Here is a 10,894-nt window from a genome sequence, read left to right on the forward strand (position 1 = left end):
AAAAAAAAACCACGGTTAGGTCACTGGTATATACAATTATGGACGGGCTGCCGAGTGCCGACACAGAGGTAGCCACAGCCGTGAACTACCGCACTGTACTGTGTCTGCTGCTAATATATAGACTGGTTGATAAAGAGATAGTATACTCGTAACTAGTATGTATGTATAAAGAAAGAAAAAAAAACCACGGTTAGGTCACTGGTATATACAATTATGGACGGGCTGCCGAGTGCCGACACAGAGGTAGCCACAGCCGTGAACTACCGCACTGTACTGTGTCTGCTGCTAATATATAGACTGGTTGATAAAGAGATAGTATACTCGTAACTAGTATGTATGTATAAAGAAAGAAAAAAAAAACCACGGTTAGGTCACTGGTATATACAATTATGGACGGGCTGCCGAGTGCCGACACAGAGGTAGCCACAGCCGTGAACTACCGCACTGTACTGTGTCTGCTGCTAATATATAGACTGGTTGATAAAGAGATAGTATACTCGTAACTAGTATGTATGTATAAAGAAAGAAAAAAAAACCACGGTTAGGTCACTGGTATATACAATTATGGACGGGCTGCCGAGTGCCGACACAGAGGTAGCCACAGCCGTGAACTACCGCACTGTACTGTGTCTGCTGCTAATATAGACTGGTTGATAAAGAGATAGTATACTACTAATATTATATACTGGTGGTCAGGTCACTGGTCACTAGTCACACTGGCAGTGGCACTCCTGCAGCAAAAGTGTGCACTGTTTAATTTTAATATAATATTATGTACTCCTGGCTCCTGCTATAACCTATAACTGGCACTGCAGTAGTGCTCCCCAGTCTCCCCCACAATTATAAGCTGTGTGAGCTGAGCAGTCAGACAGATATATAATATATATAGATGATGCAGCACACTGGCCTGAGCCTGAGCAGTGCACACAGATATGGTATGTATGTGACTGAGTCACTGTGTGCTGTGTATCGCTTTTTTCAGGCAGAGAACGGATTATAAATAAAAGTGGTGGTCACTGGTCACTATCAGCAAAACTCTGCACTGTACACTACTGAGTACTCCTAATGCTCCCCAAAATTAGTAAATCAAGTGTCTAAACGGAGAGGACGCCAGCCACGTCCTCTCCCTATCAATCTCAATGCACGTGTGAAAATGGCGGCGACGCGCGGCTCCTTATATAGAATCCGAGTCTCGCGATAGAATCCGAGCCTCGCGAGAATCCGACAGCGTCATGATGACGTTCGGGCGCGCTCGGGTTAACCGAGCAAGGCGGGAAGATCCGAGTCGCTCGGACTCGTGAAAAAAAACATGAAGTTCTGGCGGGTTCGGATTCAGAGAAACCGAACCCGCTCATCTCTACTTACTATCAGGTTATTTTTATCCAGCCTCAAGTTGATGGGACGATGGAATATTCGGAATCGGTTGCTGAGAATTCCAAATGCATGCTCAACAACTCAACGTGCCTTAGAAAAGCGGTAATTACAAATATGCCTATCGTGGTTGAGGACTCTTTGCGGGTAGGGCTTCATTATGTGTTCATGCAGCGCAAATGCCTCATCTGCCACAAACACAAATCCCAGGCTATTCTTTGTTTCCCCACAGGCGGGAGATTAATGGTGTTGAAAGTAAGCCTCTCATAGAATGGTGTATTCTTTAAGGAACCACCATCAGAACAACGACCATTTTTCCCAACATCCAGGAAAATAAATTTGCAGTTTGCGTTCACCACCGCCATGAGAACTATGCTAATGTAGCCCTTGTAGTTGAAGTAGTCCGATCCGCTGTTGGTGGGTTTGGTTATTCACATATCCACTGGCTCTCGAAGTCCTCTGCAATGCCTTTCCATTCTTCGGCACTTGTAGGGAACTGTAAAAGAAAAACAAGTTATGATATTATACTGTACGTATTGAGTATTTTTTTTATTTTGACCCTATAGACGCAAGACGACTTAAACAGATCTTGCAGCCATAAAGGAAACTTCACAAGAAGAAACACCCTCTCCACATCAAACAGGTGCCAGGAAAAAGCAGCGCAAAACTAAATTTATGGAGGACCCTTTACTTACTGCGGCACGCCTGCAGTTACTCCAAAAACCTGACGCAATAGATGATTTTGCAGCATATGTGAACAAAATAATGCGATCGGTGTCTGATGAACAAAAACACGAGTGCGAACTCCTGGTGTCGGAAGTTTTGTACAAAGCTGTAAAAGGAAAACTGACATCAGGTTGCCATGTTATTGAAACGGATCCAGAGACACCTGTTCCTCATCTCCCTTTTCCCTACACTCCACCACCCACCTACACTACCACCACAAGCCATCCTCTTCCTCAACCCAGCTACCCTAACAGTTATCCACAACCCCCGCCACCACCCACCTACCTGACCACGACAAGCCATCCTCCTCCTCAACCCAGCTACCCTAACAGTTATCCACAACCCCCGCCACCACCCACCTACCCGACCACGACAAGCCATCCTCCTCCTCAACCCAGCTACCCTACCAGTTATCCACATCCCCCGCCACCACCCACCTACCCGACCACGACAAGCCATCCTCCTCCTCAACCCAGGTACCCTACCAGTAATCCACAACCCCCGCCACCACCCAACTACCTGACCACAACAAGCCATCCTCATCCTCAACCCAGCAACCCTTCCAAACCCACCCACACATCCCTCGTCCCCTCTGGAATTTTGTCGTCCTTGCTTGCAGAGGAGGAGCAGGAGGAGGAGGAGGAGGAGACAAGTTTGTTCCAAATTTGAATCTCATATACTGCGTTTCAGTGGTACCAATGACACAGTTGTGGTGTAATGCTGGCCTGGTCATATATTGCAACAGATGTGCTACATTCTGATATGCAGCGTTAAGAGTGGCACCGCTGTCAGGGGTACAATGCACACATGCAGATTGGGGCAGGTTGATGGTACCGGGGACCCATATTCCTGCCCCTAGCTGCATGTGTGCATTGTCCCTCTGACAGAGGTGCCACTCTTAATGTCGTAGAACTAGAATGCACCACATCTGTTGCAATAAATAACATTTTCTTTTCAGTTAATAAATGTAAGGCTGGCCTGGTCATATATTGCAATAGATAAGGTGCAGTGTGATATACAGTGTTCGAGTGGCAGCACTTTCTTGTGGACAATGCACACATGCTTTTAGATGCAGGTTGATGGTACCGGGAAACCTGAAGCCATCCCTAGCTGCATGTGTGCATTGTATCCATGAAAGCGCTGCCACTCTTAATGCCGTATATCACACTGCACCGTATCTATCGCAATATATGATTTTTTTTTACAATTAATAAATGTTATAAAAACGTACAATTTATGTTTGTTAATTGCGGTAGTGGCACATGATTTCAGACGGTCAATGCACACCTGCTGCTAGGGACAGGTTATGGTACTGGGGAGCCTCAATCCGCACCTAGCATCATGTGTGTATTGACCGCCTGAATTCAAGTAGCACTACCGCCATATATCATACTGCACCATATTTATATATACAAAAATAAAACTTGATGACAGTTTGCAAAAAGTCCAGCCATGTTGGCCACACAATTTTACGTGAATAAAGTGCAGCCATGTTGGCCGCATAGTTATAGTTTACAAAAGTTCAGTCATGTTGGGCGCATATAAAAGAGTTTTTTACAGTTATGTTTTAAAACTAGAGATGAGCGGGTTCGTTTCGTCGAGATCCGAACCCCCCCCTCCCAAACTTCACCTATTTTACATGGTTCCGAGGCAGCCTCGGATCTTCCCGCCTTGCTCGGTTAACCCGAACGCGGCCGAACGTCATCATGCCACTGTCGAATTCTCGCGAGATTCGTATTCTATATAAAGAGCCGCGCGTCACCGCCATTTTCACTTGGATATTGAACGGAGAGGACGTGGCTACGTTCCCTGCCTGAAAAGCTCCATATCTGTGCTCAGTGTGCTGCAAATATCTGTGCTCAGTGTGCTGCAAATATCTGTGCTCAGTGTGCTGCATTGTGGGGACCAACAGTATATAGTTGTACAGTACAGTAGGCCATTGCTGTATCTTGCAGCTCTGTGTCACTGCAAGTATCCATTCCATATCTGTGCTTAATTTTTGTGAGCAGTATATATGCAGCACAGCAGTGCAGCATTGTGGTGACCAGTATACTACAGTGCAGCATTGTGGTGACCAGTATACTACAGTACAATATTCCAGTGCTGTTCTCTCTGCTCAGTGTCAGTTCTCCGTAGTAATATCAGCGCTCAGTAAAATCAGTGCTCAGTATAATCAGTGATTGATCAGTATAATCAGTTCTCTGTATAATCAGTGCACTGTTAGACGTGCGCCCATTTTCCGCCATTAGTGCATTGGGATTTAGACAATTGATGAAGTTATATTGTCCCCGGGACAAAATCCCATCTAGATTCCACTTCACTAGGCAGGCGATAGCGAGATTTTACCAATTAATATCAGTGATTTATAATTAATTATTAATTACAGTGATCTTGCCAAATGATTCCAGTGATTTTGTCATTTTCTTCCAGTGATTTGGACCAATAATACCATTGATTAGAACGAATAATTCCTGTGATTTTGTCATTTTCTTCCAGTGATTTGGACCAATAATACCATTGATCAGAACTAATAATTCCTGTGATTTTGTCATTTTCTTCCAGTGATTTGGACCAATAATACCATTGATTAGAATTAATAATTCCTGTGAAATTGAGGTGTTTGTGTCGCTTAGCTTAGCCGTCCAGCGACCGCAGTGCACCTCTTTTTCTCTTTTCTTTGCATCATGTGCTGTTTGGGGCCAATTTTTTTAAGAGCCATCCTGTCTGACACTGCGGTGCCACTCCTAGATGGGCCAGGTGTTTGTGCCGCCCCCTTGGGTCACTTAGCTTAGTCATCCAGCGACCTCGGTGCAAATTTTAGGACTAAAAATAATATTGTGAGGTGTACAGTGTTCAGAATAGACTGGAAATAGACTGGAAATGTGTGGAAATTGTGGTTATTGAGGTTAATAATACTATAGGATCAAATGACCCCCAAATTCTATGATTTAAGCTGTTTTTGAGAGTTTTTTTTAAAAAAACCACCCGAATCCAAAACACACCCGAATCCAACATAAAAATTTCAGGGAGGTTTTGCCAAAACGCGTCCGAATCCAAAACACGGCCGCGGAACCGAATCCAAAACCAAAACACAAAACCCGAAAAATTTCCGGTGCACATCTCTATTTAAAATGTACAAAAAATCTTTATAACAAAAATACAGTTTTAATAATAAAACAGTTGATGTGTCCCAAAGCTTGCGCAGAGATGCGGGTCCCAAACTTCAGGTCTTCAAATGACTGACCAGTAAACAGGGACCACAGGGTAGCCACGAGCCTCTCCTAAGCAAGGATAGGCACCCACCATTTGGTTCCCCACTTCTCAATGTAGGGGGTCACCAGACACAGAAACTCCTGGAAGGTCTCATCATCCATGCGCAGGAAGTTGTGGAAGTCGTCCGGGTTATTTTCCCTAATCTCATCCAGAAGGGGCATGTAGGACCGAGTAGGTCGCTGAAGCAGCCACTCCTTCATCCAGCACGACCTCATCCTATGCTGGGCCTTCTCCCTGTCTCCTCTTATCTTCAGCACAGCATAGGACATCAGAGCTTGATAACAAGATGAAAAATCCATCACTGCACAATGCAGGATAGAAGCACTTTGTAATGCCAGGCAGAACAAAGCAGATGTGGAATGAGCAGCAGGTATACACCAAGCCTCTCTAGTCACAGAGCAAACAGGAGTGCACAGAATTAAAATGGCTGCCACTTTATAAACCCCACAGATAGCCCAGCCCTTTATGTTAATTTAAAAGACAATTAAATCTGGTGTGCTTTGGGCAGCATACGATGCCATCACCCGATTTCAGGTCGCAAGCGGCATGCGATTTATCACATGATCACATACACATCGAATGCAAAAAACAAACACTACAGATGTGATTTATTGTAGCCTTGCCTGGCGGGGAAATTCCAGCTTGATATCACATCGTGTATGGGGGCATTAGGCTACGGCCACACATAGTGGCCAAGTGGGACCCGCTTGGCCGGGAGGGGGATTTTGTGTTCACATGGATCCTATTCTGTAGGATCCAGCAGAACAGGATCCGGCCAGTGACACACAGGATTTCAAGAGCACACATTGCGGCACAGCCGCACTGTGTGAACTGAACACATACATTGAAATGTATGTGTTCACATTGAAATCCCATCACCCTGCCATCCAGCTCAACCACAGCATGCTGCAGTTGGATCCGGCAGCAGCAGTACTGCTGCACATGTGTGGGCGCCTCCTTGCGGCCAAGCGTGTCCCGTAGCCTTAATGTCAGTGAATGCGAGGGAAGCAGGAAAAGTCTCTATTATATATGAATATATGTCAAAGGGTGTACATCACTAAGCTGTATAATAGAAATGATGAGTTTTTATACTTCACTCAGTAAGTACACTATGCTCTCTGTTAGGAGATAGGTATTAATCGTACATAGCAGACACAGTGTGACTGACAGTTGAGCAAACTTGTTTTGTAGGAGTGTCCCTTAGAGGGGATGCTGTTAAAATGCTGGCTGTCGGGATCTCGGCAGATGGAATACCGATGACGGAATCCCAACAGCCATCAAAATGCAGATGGCAGAATCCTGACAACCGGCATCCCAAATGTAAGTATAGCGGGTGGGTTAGAGCTGGGGGGAGGGGATTAGGTTTAAGCACCACCCGGGGTGTTAGGGTTAGGCTGCAGTGGGGGTGAGGTTAGGGTTAGGCTGCAGATAGGGAGGGTTTGGGTTAGACACCACATGGGTGTTTAGGTTTAGGCACTAAGGGGGGAGGATTAGTATTAGGCTGAATAAGGGGTTACGTTTAGGCACCACTGGGGGGGGGGGTTTGGATTAGGCACCTAGGGGGGAGGTTGCGGTTAGGCTGCTGGAAGGGAGGATTAGGCAGTAGGGGAGAGGGGGGGACATACCTTACCTCATCACAGTCGGGATTCCACGCTTCAGGATTCCGGCGTCGGTATTGTGACAGCCCGCATCCCGTCCGGTGGTAAATCATACTGAATCCCTTTAGATATTTAGATAGGGCTAGTCCGCCCCGCATGTCAGGCCGCTCCCCCCCCCCCACACACACAAGTACAAAAGCATCGCAAAGCGGCAATGCCTTTGTACTTGTAGAGTAGCTCCCAGCCAGCGCAGCTCCTGTGGCTAGCTGGGAGTTAATCGTCGCTGCCCTAGGTCGCAGAGGCTGCATGTGACGTCACGCAGCCGCTGCGGCCCTCCCCCCCGCACGGTCCGGCCATGCCTGCGTTGGCCAGATGGCGCCCACAAAACGGCGGCCAAACACCGCTGTGCTGCCCCCTCCCGCCCAGCGAATGCCTCTGCCTGTCATTCAGGCAGAGGCGATCGCTAAGCAATGACAGCCGTCGGCTGTCATCCATGCGCCGGCGCACTGAGGCACTGGCGCATGCGCAGTTCTGACCTTAACGCTGCTCTGCGAAGAACTGCAGCGAGCGTTCAGGTCCGAATGACCCCCTTTGTGACTTAGTTGATCCAGTCACACAGCTGTGTTGTCCTCTGGGTTGTGTTAGTGTTGAAATCATTGCTTAAAGGGGTTCTAGAGAGGTGGTGGAACTCACCCCCCCCCCCAGTGCCCATACAATAAAGGTATTGCGTGTGCCTACCGCGCGTGCCCCCAAAAGGGGCGTGGTCTCAAAAAGAAAGGGGCATGGTCACACAATAGTAATAATGCTGACAGTAGTAGCACCCCATAATACACAATGACCACAGCAGTAGCGCCCCTTTTACAATGACCACAGTAGTAGTGCTCCTTATGCAATGTCCACTGTACTGGTAGTGCCCACAGTGGTAGTGCCCCTTATATAGAGCCCATAGTAGTGGTGCCCCTTATGCAATGCCCCCAGTAGTAGTGCCCCTTATGTCCCCAGGAGTGATGCCCCTTATGAAGTGCCCCCTTTACAATGCCCTTATTAGTAGTGCCCCCATTAGTAATACCCTTAATAGTAATGCCCCTGTGTAGTATTGGCCCCAGTAGTAATGTCGCCTGTAGTAATGCCCCCTGTTATTTAACCCCTGTAGTTTAGCCCCATGTACTTTGCCCCCAGTAGTAATGCCCCTGCAGTTATGTTCCCAGTAGTAATGCCCCCAGTAGTAATGCCCCTGTAGTTATGCTCCCAGTAGTAATGCGCCTCTGTAGTTATGCCCCCAATAGTAATGCGCCCCTGTAGTTATGCCCCATGTAGTTTGCCCCCAGTAGTTTGCCCCAAGTAGTAATGCCCCCAGTAGCTTGCCCTTGTAGTTTAGCCCCATTTAGTTTGCCCCAAGTAGTAATGCCCCCAGTAGTTTAGCCCCCTTGTAGTTTGCCCCCTTGTAGTTTAACCCCCATTAGTAATGCCCCCCTGTAGTTTGCCCCCTTGTAGTTTAGCCCCCCTGTAGTTTACCCCCCCTGTAGTTGTGCCCCCAGTAGTAGCCACACATGTTTAAAAATAAACAAAGCACCATACTTACCAAGCACCGCTCCCGCGTCTGACCGCTGTGATCCTCCTGACATCCGGCTCCCCAGCACTATGAGAGATACGACATGACGTCTCTCTCATAGCGCGCACTGACAGAGCCGGGAGCCGGAAGCCGGAGCTCAGTAGTGAGCTCCTGCCGCCAGCTTCCGCTGTGCAGGGAGAGCCGGGCGCCGCTGGTAACACAATCTCAGTGGGTGCCCGGCATCTTCCTGCGACGGCGGCACATATCGGGTGAGGTGAGCTGGAGGAGGCGGAACTGTGTTCCGTCTCCAAGTGGAACTGATGGAACGCAGTTCCATCCCGTTCCGGCTCACTTTAACCCCTGGTTGAAATAGAACAAAAGTATGTTTTGTGTGATCTGTGTAAAGGAGAGGTACTCTACATGTCCAACTATAGCATAGCAAATATTACAACAGTTCCTACAGTATGTATGTAACTCAAATGTGTCTCACAACAAATTATTTATACGTTACATCTAGCTGCACAACCTATACAGATCTTTATGTTACAAACTGTGATTGTGCCACACTGCTTCCAGCCCTCTACAGCATAATATATACAGTATACAGTATATTAGCCCTTTATAACATAGTAACAGTAAAGCACAAATAACACAACACCCAGTTTATAGTGCATACTAACTAGAGAGATTTGCTAACTAAAACATATAAGGGGATACGTATAGTATCAATCCTTTCATAGAGGTCCGGTCAGCGTACCAGCGATTGGGATGCCGGCAGTTGGAATACCGATGCCGGAATCCTGACACTGGTCAGAAAACCAATGCCGGGATCCTGACTTTGATCACAATGCCGTCACCAGAATCCCGACTGTCAGCTTCCCGAAGGAAAGTATGCTAGGGCTGTTTAGGGTTAGGCCACGGGGAAGGTTTAGGAAGTATAGGATTAGTCTGCGGTTAGGTTAGGGTTATGCTGCGGGGGTGGAGAGTTAGGGTTTGGATGTGGGGAGGGAGGGTTAGGCTGCAGGGATGGATGGTTGGTAGAGGGAGGGTTAGGCTGCAGGGATGGATGGTAGAGGGAGAGGGTTAGAATACTCACCTAGCAGGTGCCAGGATTCTATCTGGGATATTCAATTGGGGTGGTCTTCAGTTTGCCGGCTGTCACGATCCCGGCGCACAGTACACCGGAGCCAGAATCCCGACAGCCAGCATATCGACATCTTTTCTCTCTCTTGGTGGTCCACGACCCCCCTGGAGGGAGAATAGATAGCATTGCGCGCCATCGTGCCCGCAGCGTGGCGAGCACTGCAAACCCGCAAGGTGCTCATTTGCGCTCGCCCAGCTGTCGGTATGCTGGTGGTCGGGATTCTGGCGCCGGTATGCTGGCGCCGGGAGCCCGTCCATCGGCATACCCTACTACACCCATTCAATTGCCCCCAATGAGACATCGGGAGTAAAAACTCCAGATGTTTCTTTGGGTTTTGCGTTCGGCCTATTTGATTTAATCGGCCGGTAAAAAGTGCATTTTCACCCGAAAAGACACAGGTTCAATGAAACCTGTGTGTTTATGGGTGAAATAAAACGGGGCTGTTATCTGGGATGCAGGTTCGCCTGCCGGTGAAACAAAATCCCAGATAAGACGCACACGCTCCGGCTTATCAGGGCTAATGAGATAGCCCCCGGCGACAGGGACGTGCAGTCAGGGGAGGCAGGGGAGGCAGTGCCTCCCCTGTCATTCTCCCCTGTCATTAATGATTCAAATAATATAAAGAAGACACTTATGACACATATTCTGTGTCATAAGTAACTTCTTTACATTGTCCTAATCATTTTAAGGCGGAGTAGTTGTTTGGGAGGCACTGATAGCAGTGCCTCCCGTTATCAATAGGTAAAGATTAAAGCAGGGAGAGGGGGGGACAAGCACTGGGCTGTGAAAGCCCATTAAAACCTGCGGGGGAAAGCGGCACTTATACAAGTGCCTCATTGACAGGGGAAACCCGCCCCTGTCAACGAGGCAGATGTGATTGGACAGCGGATCCAGTGCTGGATCCGCTGGTCCAATCACCCTTATGCGGTGGGCGGAAGCAACGGCGAGCGGGTCACAACAGTTACAGTAGCGTGGCCGGCGGGGTGAGTAGGCAGCGGGACCCGGCGGTCGGCGCTACTGTGGAGCCAGCGGGGTGAGTAGGCAGCGGGACCCGGCGGCCGGCGCTACTGTGGAGCCGGCGGGGTGAGTAGGCAGCGGGACCCGGCGGCCGGCGCTACTGTTGAGCCGGCGGGGTGAGTAGGCAGCGGGACCCGGCGACCGGCGCTACTGTGGAGCCAGCGTGGTGAGTAGGCAGCGGGACCCGGCGCTACTGTGAAGCCAGAGCTGTCA

Source organism: Pseudophryne corroboree, chromosome 11, assembly GCF_028390025.1.
Source record: "Pseudophryne corroboree isolate aPseCor3 chromosome 11, aPseCor3.hap2, whole genome shotgun sequence".
Classification (NCBI taxonomy): Eukaryota; Metazoa; Chordata; class Amphibia; order Anura; family Myobatrachidae; genus Pseudophryne; species Pseudophryne corroboree.